At 44.2% G+C, this 22,871-nt stretch overlaps 1 protein-coding gene across 3 annotated transcripts in view; it reads left to right on the top strand.

The window, feature by feature from the left end:
- The first annotated feature begins 2,566 nt into the window (after positions 1-2,566).
- LOC134568476 (oocyte zinc finger protein XlCOF6.1-like) overlaps positions 2,567-22,871 on the top strand; it is a 34,068-nt gene continuing 13,763 nt past the window's right edge. The window contains exon 1 of one of the 3 annotated variants that reach the window (XM_063427090.1): positions 2,567-2,670. The gene's annotated coding sequence lies outside the window, so the exon portion shown is untranslated. Of the gene's footprint in view, positions 2,709-13,122; positions 13,145-22,871 lie in introns of those variants that run through there. The other 2 variants (XM_063427089.1, XM_063427091.1) reach the window with 2 other exon arrangements.

The raw sequence follows: 22,871 nt of genomic DNA, 5'->3' as shown, positions 1-22,871 counted from the left end.
GATACTCAGTATTATTATACAGAACGACATGTTTATTATCAGCGTATAGATACTCAGTATTATTATACAGAGCGACATGTTTATTACCAGCATATAGATACTCAGTATTATTATACAGAGCGACATGTTTATTATCAGTGTATAGATACTCAGTATTATTATACAGAGCAACATGTTTATTATCAGCGTATAGATACTCAGTATTATTATACAGAGCGACATGTTTATTATCAGTGTATAGATGCTCAGTATTATTATACAGAGCGACATGTTTATTATCAGCGTATAGATACTCAGTATTATTATACAGAGCGACATGTTTATTATCAGTGTCTAGATACTCAGTATTATTATACAGAGCGACATGTTTATTATCAGCGTATAGATACTAAGTATTATTATACAGAGCGACATGTTTATTATCAGCGTATAGATACTCGTTTTCATTATACAGAGCGACATGTTTATTATCCGCGTATAGATACTCAGTATTATTATACAGAGCGACATGTTTATTATCAGTGTATAGATACTCGGTAATATTATACAGAGCAACATGTTTATTATCAGTGTATAGACACTCGGTATTATTAAACAGAGCAACATGTTTATTATCAGTGTATAGATACTCAGTAGTATTATACAGAGCGACATGTTTATTATCAGGCAATATATACTAGCTATAATTATACAGAGCGACATGTTTATTATCAGTGTATAGATACTCAGTATTATTATACAGAGCGACATTTTTATTATCAGTATATAGATACTCAGTATTATTATACAGAGCGACATGTTTATTATCAGTGTATAGATACTCAGTATTATTATACAGAGCGACATGTTTATTATCAGCGTATAGATACTCAGGATTATTATACAGAGCGACATGTTTATTATCAGTGTATAGATACTCTGTATTATTATACAGAGCGACATGTTTATTATTAGCGTATAGATACTCAGTATGATTATACAGAGCGACATGTTTATTATCAGTGTATAGATACTCAGTATTATTATACAGAGCGACATGTTTATTATCAGCGTATAGATACTCAGTATTATTATACAGAGCGACATGTTTATTATCAGCGTATAGATACTCAGTATTATTATACAGAGCGACATGTTTATTATCAGTGTATAGATACTCAGTATTATTATGTGGATACTGTGGTGTATACCAGCAGTCCCCTCTAGGGGAGCTTTGCAGAATGCACAGTTTGTCCCTAACCAGCTCCTGTAGTAAGTGTGCAAGGCATGCTGGGATGGATACACCCCCTAGATTTGCTCTCTTCCCAGTGTGTGTATGGAGGTCGGCCATGTTGGGTGTATGTTACAGCAGGAATGTGTATATCAACATAGGGATCGAACATAATATGTGACTTGTGATCAATAAATCCTGGCTGATTAATAGACGGTATGTTATTGTAAGTCAGCTATCATCAAACATAACAGGTACTCGGCATCATTATACAGAGCGACATGTTTATTATCAGCGTATAGATACTCAGTATTATTATACAGAGCGACATGTTTATTATCAGCGTATAGATACTCGCAATTATTATACAGAGCGACATGTTTATTATCAGTGTATAGATACTCAGTATTATTATACAGAGCGACATGTTTATTATCAGCGCATAGATACTCAGTATTATTATACAGAGCGACATGTTTATTATCAGTGTATAGATACTCAGTATTATTATACAGAGCGACATGTTTATAAATCAGTGTATAGATACTCAGTATTATTATACAGAGCGACATGTTTATTATCAGCGTATAGATACTCAGTATTATTATACAGAGCGACATGTTTATTATCAGCGTATAGATACTCAGTATTATACAGAGCGACATGTTTATTATCAGCGAATAGATACTCAGTATTATTATACAGAGCGACATGTTTATTATCAGCGTATAGATACTCAGTATTATTATACAGAGCGACATGTTTATTATCAGTGTATAGATACTCAGTATTATTATACAGAGCGACATGTTTATTATCAGCGCATAGATACTCAGTATTATTATACAGAGCGACATGTTTATTATCAGTGTATAGATACTCAGTATTATTATACAGAGCGACATGTTTATTATCAGTGTATAGATACTCAGTATTATTATACAGAGCGACATGTTTATTATCAGCGTATAGATACTCAGTATTATTATACAGAGCGACATGTTTATTATCAGCGTATAGATACTCAGTATTATACAGAGCGACATGTTTATTATCAGCGAATAGATACTCAGTATTATTATACAGAGCGACATGTTTATTATCAGCGTATAGATACTCAGTATTATTATACAGAGTGACATGTTTATTATCAGCGTATAGATACTCAGTATTATTATACAGACTAGTGACTACATTATTATGTGGATACTGTGGTGTATACCAGCAGTCCCCTCTAGGGGAGCTTTGCACAATGCACAGTTTTTCCCTAACCAGCTCCTGTAGTAAGTGTGCAAGGCATGCTGGGATGGATACACCCCCTAGATTTGCTCTCTCTTCCCAGTGTGTGTATGGAGTTCGGCCATGTTGGGTGTATGTTACAGCAGGAATGTGTATATCAACAAAGGGATCGAACATAATATGTGACTTGTGATCAATAAATCCTGGCTGATTAATAGACGGTATGTTATTGTAAGTCAGCTATCATCAAACATAACAGGTACTCGCTATCATTATACAGAGCAACATGTTTATTATCAGCGTATAGATACTCAGTATTATTATACAGAGCGACATGTTTATTATCAGCGTATAGATACTCAGTATTATTATACAGAGCGACATGTTTATTAGTGTCTAGATACTCAGTATTATTATACAGAGCGACATGTTTATTATCAGCGTATAGATACTAAGTATTATTATACAGAGCGACATGTTTATTATCAGCGTATAGATACTCGTTTTCATTATACAGAGCGACATGTTTATTATCAGCGTATAGATACTCAGTATTATTATACAGAGCAACATGTTTATTATCAGCGTATAGATACTCAGTATTATTATACAGAGCGACATGTTTATTATCAGCGTATAGATACTAAGTATTATTATACAGAGCGACATGTTTATTATCAGCGTATAGATACTCGTTTTCATTATACAGAGCGACATGTTTATTGTCGGCGTATAGATACTCAGTATTATTATACAGAGCAACATGTTTATTATCAGCGTATAGATACTCAGTATTATTATACAGAGCGACATGTTTATTATCAGCGTATAGATACTCGTTATCATTATACAGAGCGACATGTTTATTATCAGCGTATAGATACTCAGTATTATTATACAGAGCGACATGTTTATTATCAGCGTATAGATACTCGATATCATTATACAGAGCGACATGTTTATTATCAGTGTATAGATACTCAGTATTATTATACATAGTGACATGTTTATTATCAGCGTATAGATACTCAGTATTATTATACAGAGCGACATGTTTATTATCAGCGTATAGATACTCCGTATTAAACAGAGCAACATGTTTATTATCAGCGTATAGATACTCAGGATTATTATACAGAGCGACATGTTTATTTTCAGCGTATAGATACTCAGTATTATTATACAGAGCAACATGTTTATTATCAGCGTATAGATTCTCAGTATTATTATACAGAGCCACATGTTTATTATCAGTGTATAGATACTCAGTATTATTATACAGAGCGACATGTTTATTATCAGTGTATAGATACTCAGTATTATTATACAGAGCGACATGTTTATTATCAACATATAGATACTCAGTTTTATTATACAGAGCCACATGTTTATTATCAGCGTATAGATACTTAGTATTATTATACAGAGCGACATGTTTATTATCAGCGTATAGATACTCAGTATTATTATACAGAGCAACATGTTTATTATCAGCGTATAGATTCTCAGTATTATTATACAGAGAGACATGTTTATTATCAGTGTATAGATACTCAGTATTATTATACAGAGTGGCATGTTTATTATCAGCGTATAGATACTCAGTATTATACAGAGCAACAAGTTTATTATCAGCGTATAGATACTTAGTATTATTATACAGGGTGACATGTTTATTATCAGCTTATAGATACTCAGTATTATTATACAGAGTGACATGTTTATTATCAGCGTATTGATACTCAGTATTATTATACAGCGACATGTTTATTATCAGCGTATAGATACTCAGTATTATTATACAGAGCGACATGTTTATTATCAGTGTATAGATACTCAGTATTATACAGAGCAACAAGTTTATTATCAGCGTATAGATACTTAGTATTATTATACAGGGTGACCTGTTTATTATCAGCTTATAGATACTCAGTATTATTATACAGAGTGACATGTTTATTATCAGCGTATTGATACTCAGTATTATTATACAGCGACATGTTTATTATCAGCGTATAGATACTCAGTATTATTATACAGAGCGACATGTTTATTATCAGTGTATAGATACTCAGTATTATACAGAGCAACAAGTTTATTATCAGCGTATAGATACTTAGTATTATTATACAGAGCAACATGTTTATTATCAGCTTATAGATACTCAGTATTATTATACAGAGCAACATGTTTATTATCTGCGTATAGATACTCAGTAATATTATACAGCGACCGTCTCACGCCTCTTCTTCTCAGCTACCGTTGAACGATGAGCTTCCCGGCCAATGCACCAAATGATACCGGAGAAACTGACGGAAGCCGAGCACAGAGAGATGGACACAGGTTTCTTCAGGAAGGAAGAGATTCTTTATTCGATTCACCGACCGTGACTCAGAGGGACTAATATCACCAAAATACAACAAGAGTCCTGATCATACAGTGTAGGTCCCTTTATATAGGCATGTAGCTCATCCCATAATCAGTTCAACCGAACAGAGACTAAATTCCTGTTTGACCACATGGCCTGCCTAGCACAATGGAGGAGGGGAAATACTCGTATATCCTGTATTCCTACACTTGCTCAGTACACTGTTGATTGTATCTTAGCTACGTGTAACTGACTGATACATCAACATATGCAAGTGCACATACCACGTGGCAATCTTGTCCTAGTAAATTTATTTTTACCGAGATTCCACCACAGTATAATTTTCTGTGGGTGTCTCCCTTGCATGGGAGAGATGCATAAAAGCAGGGTATGTGGAATAAAAGATGAGTTCTGCTCCTGATACTGTGAAAACAAAGTAGTATACAAACTAATCACAGATAATAAAACTGCTGGATTGAAAGGGTCCCAGGTGAACCTCACTAATCACCCAAAATAGTGAAACAAGAAACAAGAAAGTGGAGACCACATTCAATAAGCATACAACATATGTATACAACCTGGAAATATAACCAGAGTAGAAATATTCTATATAAGAATATGGTAGAATCTAAAAAATAAAAATATACATGTATGTACGTAGTGGGGAATCGCGATGCAGCCTAGAACAAAATCTAACCCCATTAATCCCCCCAGTAACGACAGACCACTTAGTATGGATGAAACAGGCCACAGCATTTATTATCACAAACTAAATTACTGCATAACACATTGTGGCGAAACCAACCTCGCCACTGGGCCCTGGAGAAGCCTGTTTGCTAGCCTCCTACCTGCTGACTATGGCCCCTGGGTTATTTGGGGCATATTGTACTGTATATTGCTGCTACTGGCCCTTTTAACAGCATCTATGGACATATTGGGACTTTTGGGACTACTGTCCCTTTAAGACTGTGCTACATATTCTAGTGTACTGCCTGTAATATTATATGTGTATTTGTGTGTTAAGTTTAACCTGGGATATGTATGCAGCATTCATCTGATTGTTCGGTAGAATCACTCCATTTATTATATTGAGTGAAACTACCGAACAACCAGACCACCCAGGAATAAGTGTGCCTCCAATTACAGTTTGCAACAATGTTGCAAACGGGTAATTGGCAATCAGTGTAATGTATTCTTTGTCCTCTGGGTGGCCGCCATTCGGGAAACAAACACGTGGCGGCGGCCATCTTAAACTACCGAACAGCTGTGTTTTGCCGTCGAGTGTCTGGAACTAAAATCGGACACTTGACTAGGCAAACACCGCTGAGACCTCCATACTTCCAGAAATTCGTATGGAAACTACCGAATGACCCGCCGTTCGGTAGAAAGAACCCCATAAACAAGGGAATTCATTCAAACCCTCTCCAGGCTCTATAACACAGGCAATTCGCCTGTTTTCATTCCCTTGTTTGTGACCGACCGCAGGGCCAAAATGCATGGAACTGTTTTCGGATACTTTACCCATGCGGTCGGTCAAATCTTTGGAACCCCATATCTCACGAACCATTCATCCGAATTACTTGAATTTTGGATATGTTGTGCCCCTGAATAAGGGCTATCCAGCGATGCTGGATTTAAAGGTGTACCCCCTGTTTTTGGGGTACATCCAGAACCTGGCTAAAAATGTGTGCCGTATAATTGGGTTTACTGTTATCTGAGGGGAGGGGATGTGTGGGTGGAACCATGTATGTGATTGGTTATGTTATGCCTCCCCCTGGGTGTGGCCTGTAAGTGTACAAGTGTAATAAAAGCCAGGCTGGATGAGCCAGTCCAGAGTTCCTGTTTTACCCTCAAAGTGATGTGTCGTCTCATTATTGGGGGGAAGGATTTATTGCATGCTGTTCCAGTTGACTGCTAGGAGTACAAGCCTATTCGTATGGTTCCTATTCAATGGTCTACAGCATTCATATGCTTGGGAGAATTTAAAAGGTTTCTCGGATTCGGTGATTGTGGTGTCTGCCAGAGTGCTTGGAGTCCTCAGGAAGCACTAGGAGCATCCATTAACGGAGGTACTCAGTCGGGGTGCCAGGCGATCCGTTACACACATCCATAACTTTATTTATTAAATCTCTTCTTTTCTGTAACCAAAACATTAGACATAAATGAGCATAAATTAACATATATACATATATAACTCCACCCATAGTGTTATACAGTGACCCAACCGTCCTTGCCAATAAAAACATGGAGTGGTTCCTAATCACCACTCCCTCTCACCTCCCCCCTCGTCATAAAAAATCTTTCCAATGCCTGCCATCAGCTGACCTTATCCACGCTCGATGGGCACGAGACCTCAGGCAACCTAAAGTTTAACCTTTGGAGCAGGGGAGGTTTGAGACCTTAAAAACTTGTTCATCTCATTCCATATACTTAAACGTAACCTCAAACTCAATTGGCAAGTGTAACGGATCGCCTGGCACCCCAACTGGGTACCTCCGTTAAAGGATGCTCCTAGCGTTTCCTGAGGACTCCAAGCACTCTGGCAGACACCACAATCACCGAATCCGAGAAACCTTTAAATTCTCCCAAGCATATGAATGCTGTAGACCATTGAATAGGAACCATACGAATAGGCTTGTACTCCTAGCAGTCAACTGGAACAGCATGCAATAAATCCTTCCCCCCAATAATGAGACGACACATCACTTTGAGGGTAAAACAGGAACTCTGGACTGGCTCATCCAGCCTGGCTTTTATTTCCATCTCACACATACAGGCCACACCCAGGGGGAGGCATAAAATAACCAATCCGAGATATGGTACAACCCACACATCCCCTCCCCTTAGCCTGAGAGATAATCCACTTATTATACATTAACCACATGGTTACAGAAAAACATAAAACACTTTAAAATACAGAAAGTTACTTTTTAACCATAACACACAGACATTTCACATATCCCCAGATAGCTGGGATCTGCGCGCACAAAACTACCGAATAGCGCGCAGATCCTACTCACACAGTACAATTGCCATGGAGCTAAAGTCTTTCCCATAGTCTTTCATTATATGAATAGGCTCCATGGTATAGCTATCTGGGGTATCACATTCCCATAAAATCTGGTCCATAGTCCAAAGGCAAGAGGCGGGCAATCAGCCCCCTCCAAGGACACGTGGCGAGGTCGGTTTCGCCACAATCCCAAAAAGTCCCAATATGTCCATCGATGATTTTAAAAGGGCCAGTAGCAGCAATATAAAGTACAATATGCCCCAAATAACCAGGGGCCATAGTCAGCAGGTAGGAGGCTAGCAAACAGGCTTCTCCAGGGCCCAGTGGCGAGGTTGGTTTCGCCACATTTCTCCCCTTTTCCAAACAGACTAACAGGGTACCTGACCTCTTGCCGGTCAGTGCCCTTGTTAGTCCTGCAGCCCACCCACAAGACAGAAACAGCAGTACAGCCCACCCGCAATAAATGGTTACTACATCTGGGTAAGGGAGAATCTTGTCCATGTCCAGGTGCCTTACCACGGCTGTGTGGGGGACTGGTAGGCTGCCTTGGTGGGTTGCTGAGGGGGCAGAGACCTGCGGTACTCTGTCCTGGTGCCAGCACTACCACGTAAGTAGTCTGGTTGGAGCCTGGTTGCTGGAGACCGACTGTCTCCTCTTTAGCTGCACAGCTCTGCTGCTGGAGACCGACTGTCTCCCCTTTGGATACATAGCTCCGCTGTTGGAGGGGGAGACCGACTGTCTCCCCTTTGGCTAAGCAGCCTTGTTGCTGGGGGACAGGACTGACTGTCCTTACACCCTGTGCTGTAGGTGCAGAGACCACAGTCCCATCTGCACAGTTGTGAGGCTTACAGTCTCCCCCTGGTACATTAAGCTGCCGCTGGGGAGAGGTGGTAACCAGCTCCTCTCCCATTAGAACACTCTGCCGCTGGGGAGAGGTGGTAACAATCTCCTCTCCCATGCATACTTTCAGTCTTTGTGGAGGGAGACCGACTGTCTCTCCTCCCAATGCAGTGTCCTGCTGCTGGGGAAAGTAGACTGAGCTCTCTATTCCCAAAAAATCAAGCTGCTGCTGGGGGGTAGGACCAACTACCTCTGCCCCCTGTAACTCAGCCTGCCGCTGGGGAATGGAAACTGGGCTCCCAATTCCCAATAAATCACGCTGCTGCTGGGGGGTAGGACCAACTACCTCTGCCCCCTGTAACTCAGCCTGCCGCTGGGGAGGGAGGACGCTGCTCTCCTCTCCCTGCACTTTACTGATCCGCCGCTGGGGAGAGGTGGTAGCAAGCTCCTCTCCCATACATACTTTCATCATCTGTGGAGGGAGACCGACTGTCTCTACTCCCAATACAGTGTCCTGCTGCTGGGGAAAGGAGACTGGGCTCTCTCTTCCCTGCTGGACACTCTGCTGCTGGGGAATGGAGACTGGGCTCCCAATTCCCAACAAATCACACTGCCGCTGGGGAGGGAGGACGGCCCCTTCAGCTCCCTGTAACTTGGGCACAGAGACCACGGTCCCATCTGCGCTGGTGAGGGGCTTACTGTCTCCCCTTGGTGAGCTGCGCTGCCGCTGGGGAGAGGGAATAACAGGCTCCTCTCCCTGAACCGTAGACTGCCGCTGGGGAGGAAGGACGACACCTTCAGCTCCCTGTAACTCACACTGCCGCTGGGCAGTGAGACCAATTGGCCACAGGCCCAATCTCCGCTATCGGCACTCACATTCCCATGCCGCTCGATTCTCCGCATCCAACTTGCGCACGGTTGCCATAACCGCCTCTATTGAAGGATTCGGGCCATATCTGGTTAATCGTCTCATGACCTCGTCCCGGTACGCGTCGCCCTCAAAGCGATAGGTCATGTTTGCTGTGACCAGGGGTGCTGTATGAATACTAGCGTTACCCTTACTTTGTAACTCCAAACGAACTGTGTCTCCGAGCTGCTTTACCTCATACTAGGACGCCATCCCACCGCTTGCCACCAATGTAACGGATCACCTGGCACCCTGACTGGGTACCTCCGTTAAAGGATGCTCCTAGCGTTTCCTGAGGACTCCAAGCACTCTGGCAGACACCACAATCACCGAATCCAAAAAACCTTTAAATTCTCCCAAGCATATGAATGCTGTAGACCATTGAATAGGAACCATACGAATAGGCTTGTACTCCTAGCAGTCAACTGGAACAGCATGCAATAAATCCTTCCCCCCAATAATGAGACGACACATCACTTTGAGGGTAAAACAGGAACTCTGGACTGGCTCATCCAGCCTGGCTTTTATTTCCATCTCACACATACAGGCCACACCCAGGGGGAGGCATAAAATAACCAATCCGAGATATGGTACAACCCACACATCCCCTCCCCTTAGCCTGAGAGATAATCCACTTATTATACAGTTTAAAACATAACTTTTACACAATATCTGTAACTTCAAAACCATACATCACATTCACATAAAAATACATATCCACAATCAATCCATTCAGGGAAACAACATATTAAAAAATGGCATGGATCAGACCAGGGGTTCAAAAGTTAGTAAAGTATCTTTTAAAACCCCTAGCTTCCCAGCTCAGACTGTTTTTTACAGAGCCTTCTCTGTGCTGGAGAAGTAATCTAATTATCTCCAGCACAGAGACAGACTCCATTAACCACATGGTTACAGAAAGACATAAAACACTTTAAAATACAGAAAGTTACTTTTTAACCATAACACACAGACATTTCACATATCCCCAGATAGCTGGGATCTGCGCGCACAAAACTACCGAATAGCGCGCAGATCCTACTCACACAGTACAATTGCCATGGAGCTAAAGTCTTTCCCATAGTCTTTCATTATATGAATAGGCTCCATGGTATAGCTATCTGGGGTATCACATTCCCATAAAATCTGGTCCATAGTCCAAAGGCAAGAGGCGGGCAATCAGCCCCCTCCAAGGACACGTGGCGAGGTCGGTTTCGCCACAATCCCAAAAAGTCCCAATATGTCCATCGATGATTTTAAAAGGGCCAGTAGCAGCAATATAAAGTACAATATGCCCCAAATAACCCAGGGGCCATAGTCAGCAGGTAGGAGGCTAGCAAACAGGCTTCTCCAGGGCCCAGTGGCGAGCATGGTTTTGCCACAGCAAGGACATACGCCTAAAATCAGCGGGGGACCCCACCACAACCAGCCATGGCCTGCTCCACCACTTCTCGCAGCGCTAGAGTAACAGAGGTCAAGTCCGACCTCCAGCAAGCGCACCCTTCCCTCGAGATAACTAAACCACATTTAGCCAAACCCAAAAGGCGAACTGGAAGTGCTTACGTTTTATTTAATTCATTTTGTCAGTTATGTGCTTAGTCACTTAGTTATGGCCATGACAAACCTAGAAACCCATCTAGTCCGATGACCGACGCAGCGCACCAGGGCACTCACATTGCGGAGCGCACTGCCAACAGGAAAGGGCGATAGGCGCAGCCTAGCCCCTGAGAACCTCGGGGAAGAAACATAATGCGTAACATGTCCCGATCGAAGAGCACCCAAGTCCTAAACCACCACCGACCCACGTCATTCCACCCATGGTTGACAAAACCCCTGGTACCCCATGAGGCGGGGCAGCTGACCCCGTATGAGGAGGAGCCACCCCCCTTCACGTATCCGGAGCCAGACCACCGAACCTCCGCCCCCCGAAGGTGGAGGATCCAACCACTCGCCCCTGCCTCCTTTCCCAAATCACCCACGAAAACCCCGCCCTCCCCAGTCCGGGAGGGGGGGGGACCGTAACGCTGAGATAAATCCAAGCAGAGACCAACAAGGCGACCCGAGGACCCACTACCCGAGCCCTCTGAACCATCGGCGCAGGCACGCCCAGCCTGGCGGTGTCCGTAGCCGCCCCCAATCAAAATAAATGCCCCTTGAATTCCCCACCAACCTTATCCAGGAATTCGAGCTCCCTAGAGGAACACTCCAACTAAATGGACGCGGGGGTGAAAAACCCATCTCCGAGAACCAAACAGGGGAGGAGGCCGAATAATCCAAGGGACGGAACAGTACTCCCAATGAAAATAGGCAAATGACGGAACCCTGCACCGCCCCCGATCGGAACGGTATATTACAGACTATCCTGGAAACCCCTTACAGCATGGTAGGAGCCCAACCATTACCCCGTGCATCCCACCTACCCCAGGAGGAAGTCGACCCCGCAACATCCAAGAATTGCACCGATGAAACAGCCAACCTCAACCAACTTACCCTTCCCAACGACAACAGCCATCGAGCTGCGAAACCTGAAGGAAGTCCGTACCAACGCTTACTCAACTCCACCAAAACACCTTCCCACTTGCCGACGACCGTAACATGAACGGGAAGCCGAGCCCCGTTAAACGCAGAAATCGCCCCCAACACCCGCAATAGACAGAACCAAACATGTAGATGAGCAGTCCAATCCCGGAACCCAAAAGGAAACATTCCCATCCGTCCCGAACACTCCAACCTCACTGGAGCGGGCCCCACGCCGCCCCAGAGATCGCCCACAGACCAGCTTCAGCAGACCGTTGGACCAAGTGATCGCACCTCCACCGCCTTACAAATCGACCCCGTGATACCTCCGCCCGAAGTACCCTCTATAATGAACAAGACAGAGCATCGGCCATCATATTGGTAATAACCGGACAAAACCCTGACCAGCCACCCCTAGACTCAAACAGCGCCGAGCCAGAGTACCAGAGTACCACCGGGGTATAAGTTACTGTCACATGCGAAAGACAGCCAGCATCACCCCACGATGGTCCCCAAGGAAAAAACCCACCCACCTGTTCGTGAGCCGGGTACCCCATGCCTACCATGCCACCAGAAAGGGGGACCTCCAAGAACACCAGAGTCCGCCAGAGCCAGCGTATTGGGCAAGAGGCAGCACACCACCGAGAGCCCAAATGGCCCAAAAACCCCAAAACCTGCTGCGGCGGCAAAAACAGTTGGAAGCCAGCGGAAAGGACTCAGGGGGCCAGATTGCACAAGCCAGCGTTAAAGGAGGTCCAGCAGGAACCCCATACAGTTCCAAGGGCAACCCCAACAGGCAAAGCCCGGCGTACCCAGGAGAGCCCACGGGTAGCGCAGCCGAAACCCACCACGCCCCTCCAATCCACTGACGCCTCCTGCCTGATGCCCCAAACCGCAGCCAGGGGCACCGACGTGCCCCTTACAGGAATTGATCCCACTATCCAGGAGACAAGAGCACACATCCCGACCCACGGAGAAGGCCTGGGCCACGGAACTCCGAAACTCCAAAACACTATCCCAAGCTGTTTGCTGGCCCGAATCCCAAGTGGCACTGAGGTAAGACCTCCCCCACAGTCTTACACAGAACATAATCACACCCACAGACTCTTCCCAACCAATCCCATGCATCTATCCCCACACTCCTACATGTGCCCTTGTCCGTTTAGCTGCGCTATCTCCCCAGGGCCTGATCATAGCATAACACTGTATTATGATGAGAGTGAATTGGTGATTATGGTATTAAACTCACAAACAAAGGTGAAAATCAGGCCTCTAACCCCCTTGGGGTATGTGAAGTATGAAACTTGATAGTAGCTCCAAATATGAGATTCAGATAGGTATATGTCTTCAAAGAAATGGATAAAGAAAACCATACACGGTGAAGTATGTAGAAAAAATACAAAAGAGATTTATTGGTTACACTTACAAACATAAAGATGTTCTGAGCATGTCTCCACTCTCAGTGGAACTCCAAGGCAGCGTGGAAAAAACAGCACAATTCCAACTTCAAAGTAGCAGGACAAGTGGAGATAATAAAATACAATAAAAACAAAATAAAAGTTAAGAACAATCAGAGTCCGTATATCCAACGCGTTTCGTCCGGAATAATGTATAAGGGACTTTTCAGGGATATGTAGAAGGTCTTGTGAAGGATAATCTTCTTATACCCGTCGTAATTCTTCATAATGCCGATCACCGGCGGTGTGCGTTTCATCCTGGAACGCACGGACGCACTTCCCATGACGTCCATCCGTTTGTCAAGCGCATGCACTCTGAAAATCTAAGTTCCAAACGCTCGAAACTCGAGCGTGTATAGACGCATACTGTGGAGATCTAAATACTAAAGATATAATACACACATAGCAACATGTCGCTGTAATAGATTCTTTTATGCAAACCAATAAGTTTGAATGACTATCTGTTCCTGTCCAAATTAAAAATAATAAAAGGTGCGTGCACGCTGAAGCTGACACAAGGTGCAGGTAGATGAAAGAACTTTGAGAAAATTTAATGGCTTCTGTTTAACCCCTTAAGGACACATGACATGTGTGACATGTCATGATTCCTTTTTATTCCAGAAGTTTGGTCCTTAAGGGGTTAAAAAGCGGGCTTGCAGACCCTTATAAAGGCATTATTACATCACTAGCATTGTCAGAGATAACATCGGTTTATGCATTAATAATTGGTTAAGTGTTAAGTGGCTCATTCAAAGCACGTCCCACTGGGTGTGCTATCTTATGTCATTACTGTCGTCATTGCTGTTCTCCCACGGATTCCAGCACCATCTTGCTTGCACGAGGCTTTACTCGATGGGAGGGGGGCTTTGGCAGCCATTTTGAGTAGTTAGTGATGTCAGACTCTAGGTCAGGTTCAAGGCTTTTTAGTGAATAGACATTTTATTAGTACAGTTCTCGTGATCTAACTATGGCATACAATGTTTCATACTACAGGAAGTTGATTATTCCGGTGTTAGTCATATCCTTCTAGAAAATACATTCTCTTTCTAATATTCTAAATGCTGTTAGGAAAATCAATCATTTAGGAAGTTAATGAAGTTAATCAGAAGTTTAATAAGGGTTTTAATAATTCTACAACATCGCCATACATATAAAGAGAACGAAAATTAAAATAAATGGCAAAAATAGATATATAAATATAACAGGATAACTAATATGTAAAGTATATATAATACAATAACCTATGAATGAATACCAATTAAATATAAGATAAATGGATAAAATGATAGATAATCAACACATCTAAATGTATATGTGGATATACTAAAAATGAATACTTACCAAATATACACATACATATAAAATAAATCAATTAATAACAGACATATTGAGGTGTGCATGTAAATGCATAAATCCAAATGTCACCTAGGACAACCATCCATAATAGAGCCATGAGACATGCTCAGAACATCTTTATGTTTGTAAGTGTAACCAATAAATCTCTTTTGTATTTTTTCTACATACTTCACCATGTATGGTTTTCTTTATCCATTTCTTTGAAGACATATACCTATCTGAATCTCATATTTGGAGCTACTATCAAGTTTCATACTTCACATACCCCAAGGGGGTGAGAGGCCTGATTTTCACCTTTGTTTGTGAGTTTAATACCATAATCACCAATTCACTCTCATCATAATACAGTGTTATGCTATGATCTGTATATTTTTTTTTTTTAGATTCTACCATATTCTTATATAGAATATTTCTACTCTGGTTATATTTCCAGGTTGTATACATATGTTGTATGCTTATTGAATGTGGTCTCCACTTTGTTGTTTCCTGCTCTTGATACTGTATGTCGTCCAGTCATTGGGAAAGGTGATGGGATATTCTTGGATTGTTTTATTGTTCACTTTATTGTTCACTGTGGATGCTATTCTCTTGGATTAACTATTTGTTCCTGAGCCATACTAGGATTACCAGTGGAAATAGTCTGTGGGAGACCAGCTCTCCACTACACTTGTCATGACAAAGCATGAGTTGGCATTTGATATGTGTTATGAGTTGTTTTTGTACATGTTGGGATAACATTTATTGTAGGTTTTGATCTAACACCAGGCTTAAGCCATACAATATAATTACTAGATAACCATCACCAGAGCTGGACATAGGGCACCATAAAAGGTATTGGTGCATATGCTCTGACTTGGGTTATTCAAAGGGCAACATATTGTAAGGAAATATGGAGAACAGGTGTATATATTATGAGAAGGCCCAATATGAACATATATTCCGATTGCCCAGGTTATATCCATTTCTTTGATACCAAACATGCCAAGTGAAAGGTGTGCCTGTCATGGGAAATCAGAATGGTCACTTTCCAATGAGTTACATTTAGTGTGATTGATCCCTAAAAACTCACTAGAATTGGAGGAATATGATGATAATATCATTATAGAGATGTACAGTAAATGGCACATTTTGGGAAGCCTATTGTGTTTTCAGGCAAATCCACACTAGTGCCCTGGACAGGTTTGATGAAGTGGACAATAGACTGCCAGGCCAAGCCCCTATGATCCACCCAGGGGTCTGGCCATTTAGAAACAACCAGTTTGAGCTAAATAATCAGAATGTTTGATTACCCAGAGAGATTTATTTTTAACAACTTCATGTGGAACTTTAACATCTGAATGTCTCACAAAAATAACATATAATCGTTAAATATATGTAAGGATTTGTTTTTATTTTAATTCTTTTTTTATTATGTGCATAAAAGAAGGCAGAGGGATACAGAGAGGGGTCGGTAGCATCACTTACATGCAATCCATTGCCATTGTTGAGTGAACCCATGCAAGAGTCACAGATTGTTGTACAACTTTGTTTAGATCATTGAGTATAACCGTTAGTTAGACGCAGGGTAAATATATTGACAGTAGTGGCATTAGTATTGAATCAGAGATCAGTGATACTGTTTTCATTCTTCAGTATAAGGGTGGTAAACAAATCTTATAGTATGTAGTGTAGCATAAACTTTTCATATTCTGGTGAACCAGGATTGCCTATGCAATTGCTCAACCCCTAGGGCAACTGTGTCCTTCTCAGTCTCCCAATAGGCTGTCTTGTACAAGCGTGTTTTGTTTGGAGTTGCCCGTAGTAGAGTGTACCCTGGTCGCCGTCAGTTAATTCCACATGTTCAAGGGTGATTTGATGATACTTGGTTAGCTCTAAGGATTGATTACGATCAAGGTTCTATGGACCTAGCTTGTACAATGGTGCGTATGTCATTCGTATGGACCAGTGTTAGGTAACTGAGGTCCAGGCGACCAGTGGTGGGCAGATGATACTGTAGCCTTTCGGCTAGTGGTTAGCAATCCGCTGTATCTGAATTTAAGGGTTCAGTATGTAAATCATAGTGCGAGGTAGGAGGGGAGGGGGGGAGGGACAGAGAGGGGATCGGGGGGTGTGCCAGTATGGCCGGTAGTCTACTCCTTGACCAGACCGATGGACGGTGAAGAGGTTCTTGGTTGCGGTGCTTATGTTTCAGTGCGAGGTTTGGACAGGAATCTTGTCCATGGCTCCTATACCTCCTGGAAGAGGGTCATTTTGTGGGACACAGAGGCCTGTAGTTTTTCCAATACTTTAATTGCGTCTACTCTGGTGATCCATTCTCTGATCGTCGGGGTAGAGAGATTTTCCCATTTTACTGGAATGAGGAGGTTGGCCGCTGCTAGTAGGTGGGTTAGAAGCCTCCTGTTTGCCTTGATGAGGGTGTGAGGTAGTAGGAATAACTGTTTGTGGGGCATGGGGAAGTTGTATTCCCATTACTGTCTTGATCATTGTTACTATGTTTGTCCAATATCTTTGGGTTCGAGGGCATTGCTACCAGATGTGGTCTAGGGTCGTCCCCGGTTGTGCACATTTCCAGCAAACGTCCGGGGTATTGGGGAATAGAGCATGCAATTTGGACGTGGAGTAATGCCATCTAGAGATTTGCTTATAGCCACTTTCCTGTATTGTGGTACAAATAGATGTCTTATGTATTTGGATACATATAGATGTTCATTGTGCTGGTTTAATTTGTGTATTGAGATCTTCTGTCCATGAGTCTGTAAACCTGGGTGGGCTATGTGGTCTATCTGGAGGATTTTGTAAAAAGTCGAGAGCTGTTTTGTTTTAATGTTCCGAGCTTTGCAATGCATTTCAAAGTCGGAAAGGGGTCGGGATCCTTCCAGGAGGCGAATGTCTGTTTGTAGGAAGTGGTGCAGTTGTGCGTGATGGAATGTTTGCATTGTAGTTGGGGCATCTGAATTTGTGAGGCTGGGTAGCGGTCGCAGTGAGGTGCCATCCAGTACGGATCCTAGGGTGAGATATATGTCTGGTCGTAAGTATCATGGAAACTGCAGTAATTTGTGGCAAGATGTCCTGGCACGAAGAGTGGGTTGTGAGTGATTGGGTATAGGGGGGGATGGGTGTGGGGATATGTTGAAGTGTTCACATAGTCTATCCCATGTCCTGAGTGTAGGTGGTATCGTGGGGTGTGTGTCGTGGTCTAGGAGCAGCTGCGAGGGGTGTGCCTTTTGCCAAGGAGTCGTGTGGATGGGGACATTGAACATGGCGGCCTCTAGTTTTGTCCAGTGATGGGTCGGTGGGCATTGAGACTATTCATATATTCTCATTAACATTGTAGCTTTGTAGTATCTCTCCATGTGAGGAAGACCTAGGCCACCACAGGACTTTTCTGGTAAGAACTTTGTATGAGAGCCTGGGTTGTTTATGCACCCAGATGAAGGTGGCGAAGCGCCGCCTAAGCTTGACAAAGAAGGATTTGGGTATGGCTAATGGTAAGGTTTGAAAAAGGTGAAGTATTTTCGGTAGAGTTTTCATTTTAAGAATATTTATTTTACAGAGCCAGGAGAAGTGTGGATTTTGACAGGCCTGCAGATCTTTGGAGATAGACTTGTATAGTGGCTCGTAGTTTAAGTCGAAGATAGATGTTAGGTTAGCCGACAGGTGTACATCTAGGTAACGATTGATCTGTCTAAGCATGTGAAGGGAAATTTCAACATAAGGAGTGCACGCGTCTGAGGGGTCATTTTTAGTGGAAGTATTTTGCTTTTTGAGAAGTTGACCTGGAGGTTTGAGAGTGTGTTGTATAGGGATATTTCCTCCAGTAGGGAAAGTATCGATGGTTCAGGCGCCTGGATAGTAAAGAGGAGGTCATCAGCAAAAGCCGAAATTTTGTATTCTGCTTGTTGCACCAATATGCTCTGGATGTTTGGGTTCTCCCGAATCCCGTTCAGAAATGGTTCTAGGATTAGAATAAAGAGGAGCGGGGACAAGGGGCAATCCTGGTCCTTATGTGTACCAGGTCTGAGAGTTGGCCATTGATTTGGAGCCTTGCAGTAGGGAAGGAATATAGAGCCTGGATCCAGCTACTCCAGCAGTGACCTAATCCCAATTTGCATTGGGTGGCTATTAGTAGGGTCCAATCCTCTTCTGTGTTGATGTAGAGTAAGAGGCTGTCTGTCTACGTTTCGCAATGTGTATCAGGTTTAGGAGTTTTGTGGTGGTGTGTTTGGCTTCCCTATTGTGGACGAATCTGGCTTGGTCAGGGTGGATCAAGATTTGCAGTATGGGGTGTAATCCAGGATCTTCGTGAATAGTTTTAAGGTTGATCAGGGATGTAACGGATCACCTGGCACCCCGACTTGGTACCTCCGTTAATGGATGCTCCTAGTGCTTCCTGAGGACTCCAAGCACTCTGGCAGACACCACAATCACCGAATCCGAGAAACCTTTAAATTCTCCCAAGCATATGAATGCTGTAGACCATTGAATAGGAACCATACGAATAGGCTTGTACTCCTAGCAGTCAACTGGAACAGCATACAATAAATCCTTCCCCCAATAATGAGACGACACATCACTTTGAGGGTAAAACAGGAACTCCGGACTGGCTCATCAAGCCTGGCTTTTATTTCCATTTCACACATACAGGCCACACCCAGGGGGAGGCATAAAATAACCAATCCGAGATATGGTACAACCCACACATCCCCTCCCCTTAGCCTGAGAGATAATCCACTTACTATACAGTTTAAAACATAACTTTTACACAATATCTATAACTTCAAAACCATACACCACATTCACATACAAATCACATATTCAGACTCAGCATACTTTAAACATAAACACTTCCAAAATTCAGGCAAATCCCTCCAGTGGATCAAAAGTTACACGGAAGTCCTTTTATGACCGACCGCAAGCACATTTTCTTGCCCAAAACAGTTCCATAGATTTGGGCTGTGCGGTCGGTCAATTCCTGGCATAAAAACGGCTAAGTCCCATTCGAAGTGTGCCTGTACTTCGACTTTAGTCGAAGTGTCGAAGTGGAGTTGATGTTAGGGGTCGGCAGTGTTCGAAGTTAAAATGGCCGCCGCCACGTGGTCCTTTTGTCCGATACCGGCCACTTCGGTAACTTCGGTAACTTCGACCGCTTCGACAGCTTCGACAGCTTCAAATGTGTCCAAAGTGCCATATACAAAAGTACCAATCTGTCCCCAAAGTATTTAAAGAGCTAGGGATAGTATAATACAATCCACCTGCCCAAAAGTAGTTCTTAAAGGGTCAGTACATTATGGTAGCAGTCCATAAGCCCCAATTCAGTCCCTTAAAGGGCAATATCTCCCAGGGACCATAATCACTGGGCAGGAGGCTAGCAACCAGGCTTCTCCAGTTCTCAGTGGCGAGGTTGGTTCCGCCACATTTCTCCCCTTTACCAAATAGACTAACAGGGTATCTGACCTCCTGCCGGTCAGTGCCCTGGTTAGTCCAGCAACCCACCCACAAAACAGAAACAGCAGTACAGCCCACGCACAATAACTGGTTACTACACCTGGGTAGAGGAGAAATTGGTCCAGGTGCCTCACCATGGCTGTGTGGGGGACTGGTAGGCTGCCTTGGTGGGTTGCTAAGTGGGCAGAGACCAGCGGTACTCTTCCCGGATGCCAGCACTACCACGGGAGTAATCGGGTTGAAGCCTGGTTGCTGGAGACCGACTGTCTCCCCTTTAGATACACCGCTCTGCTGCTGGAGACCGACTGTCTCCCCTTTGGCTAAACAGCCCTGTTGTGGGGGGGCAGGACCGCCCATCCCTACCCCCTGTGCTGGAAGTGCAGAGACCACGGTCCCATCTGCACAGGTGTGGGGCTTACAGTCTCCCCCTGGTACATTAAGCTGCCGCTGGGGAGAGGTGGTAGCCAGCTCCTCTCCCATTAGAACACTCTGCCGCTGGGGAGAGGAGGTAACAATCTCCTCTCCCAGGCATACTTCCAATCTTTGTGGAGGGAGACCGACTGTCTCTCCTCCCAATGCAGTGTCCTGCTGCTGGGGAACGGAGACTGGGCTCTCTATTCCCAAAAAATCACTCTGCTGCTGGGGGGTAGGACCAACTACCTCTGCCCCCTGTAACTCAGCCTGCCGCTGGGGAGGGAGGACGCTGCTCTCCTCTCCCTGCACTTCACACTGCCTTCCCGGCATATCACTCTGCTGCTGGGGGGTAGGACCAACTACCTCTGTCCCCTGTAACTCAGCCTGCCGCTGGGGAATGGAGACTGGGCTCCCAATTCCCTGCAATTCACACTGCCGCTGGGGAATGGAGACTGGGCTCCCAATTCCCAATAAATCACGCTGCTGCTGGGGAGGGAGGACGGCCCCTTCAGCTCCCTGTAACTTGGGCGCAGAGACCACGGTCCCATCTGCGCTGGTGTGGGGCTTACTGTCTCCCCTTGGTGCGCTAAGCTGCCGCTGGGGGGAGGGGGTAACAAACTCCTCTCCCTTACACACCTTCAGCCGCTGGGGAGAGGGGATAACAGGCTCCTCACCCTGCACCGTAGACTGCCGCTGGGGAGCAGGACTGACCCTCTGTACTCCCTGTAGGCAGGGCGCAGAGACCACGGTCCCATCTGCGCTGGTGAGGGGCTTACTGTCTCCCCTTGGTGAGCTGTGCTGCCGCTGGGGAGAGGGAATAACAGGCTCCTCTCCCTGAACCGTAGACTGCCGCTGGGGAGGAAGGACGACACCTTCAGCTCCCTTTTTGTCTGCTAGGTACTGCAGGAGCTCTGCCGTTGATTTCCTTATGGACTGCACAGTTGTTTCAGAGGGGTTGGGTCCAAAGAAAGCTAGCCGTATGGCAACCAGTTTGTCCAAAAACTCCTGAGTGTAGCCAGGCGCCATGCTTGCCCTGCTGCAGTTGCTTCTTTTGTGGATAGGGACGCTGTACGGGTACTAGCGTTGCCCTCCCTTTGTAATCTAAACGAACTGTGTCTCCGAGCTGCTTTACCTCACACTAGGATGCCATCCCACCGCTGCCACCAATGTAACGGATCGCCTGGCACCCCGACTGAGTACCTCTGTTAATGGATGCTTCTAGTGCTTCCTGAGGACTCCAAGCACTCTGGCAGACACCCCAATCACCGAATCCGAGAAACCTTTAAATTCTCCCAAGCATATGAATGCTGTAGACCATTGAATAGGAACCATACGAATAGGCTTGTACTCCTAGCAGTCAACTGGAACAGCATGCCATAAATCCTTCCCCCCAATAATGAGACGACACATCACTTTGAGGGTAAAACAGGAACTCCGGACTGGCTCATCCAGCCTGGCTTTTATTTCCATTTCACACATACAGGCCACACCCAGGGGGAGGCATAAAATAACCAATCCGAGATATGGTACAACCCACACATCCCCTCCCCTTAGCCTGAGAGATAATCCACTTACTATACAGTTTAAAACATAACTTTTACACAATATCTATAACTTCAAAACCATACACCACATTCACATACAAATCACATATTCAGACTCAGCATACTTTAAACATATACACTTCCAAAATTCAGGCAAATCCCTCCAGTGGATCAAAAGTTACACGGAAGTCCTTTTATGACCGACCGCAAGCACATTTTCTTGCCCAAAACAGTTCCATAGATTTGGGCTGTGCGGTCGGTCAATTCCTGGCATAAAAACGGCTAAGTCCCATTCGAAGTGTGCCTGTACTTCGACTTTAGTCGAAGTGTCGAAGTGGAGTTGATGTTAGGGGTCGGCAGTGTTCGAAGTTAAAATGGCCACCGCCACGTGGTCCTTTGTCCGATACCGGCCACTTAGACAACTTCGGTAACTTCGACAGCTTCGACCGCTTCGGTAACTTCGACAGCTTCGACCGCTTCGACAGCTTCGACCGCTTCGACAGCTTCGACCGCTTCGACCGCTTCGACCGCTTCGACCGCTTCGACCGCTTCGACAGCTTCGACAGC

This window comes from Pelobates fuscus, chromosome 7, assembly GCF_036172605.1.
Source record: "Pelobates fuscus isolate aPelFus1 chromosome 7, aPelFus1.pri, whole genome shotgun sequence".
Lineage (NCBI taxonomy): Eukaryota > Metazoa > Chordata > Amphibia > Anura > Pelobatidae > Pelobates > Pelobates fuscus.
This window is presented reverse-complemented; position numbering and strand designations above follow the sequence as displayed.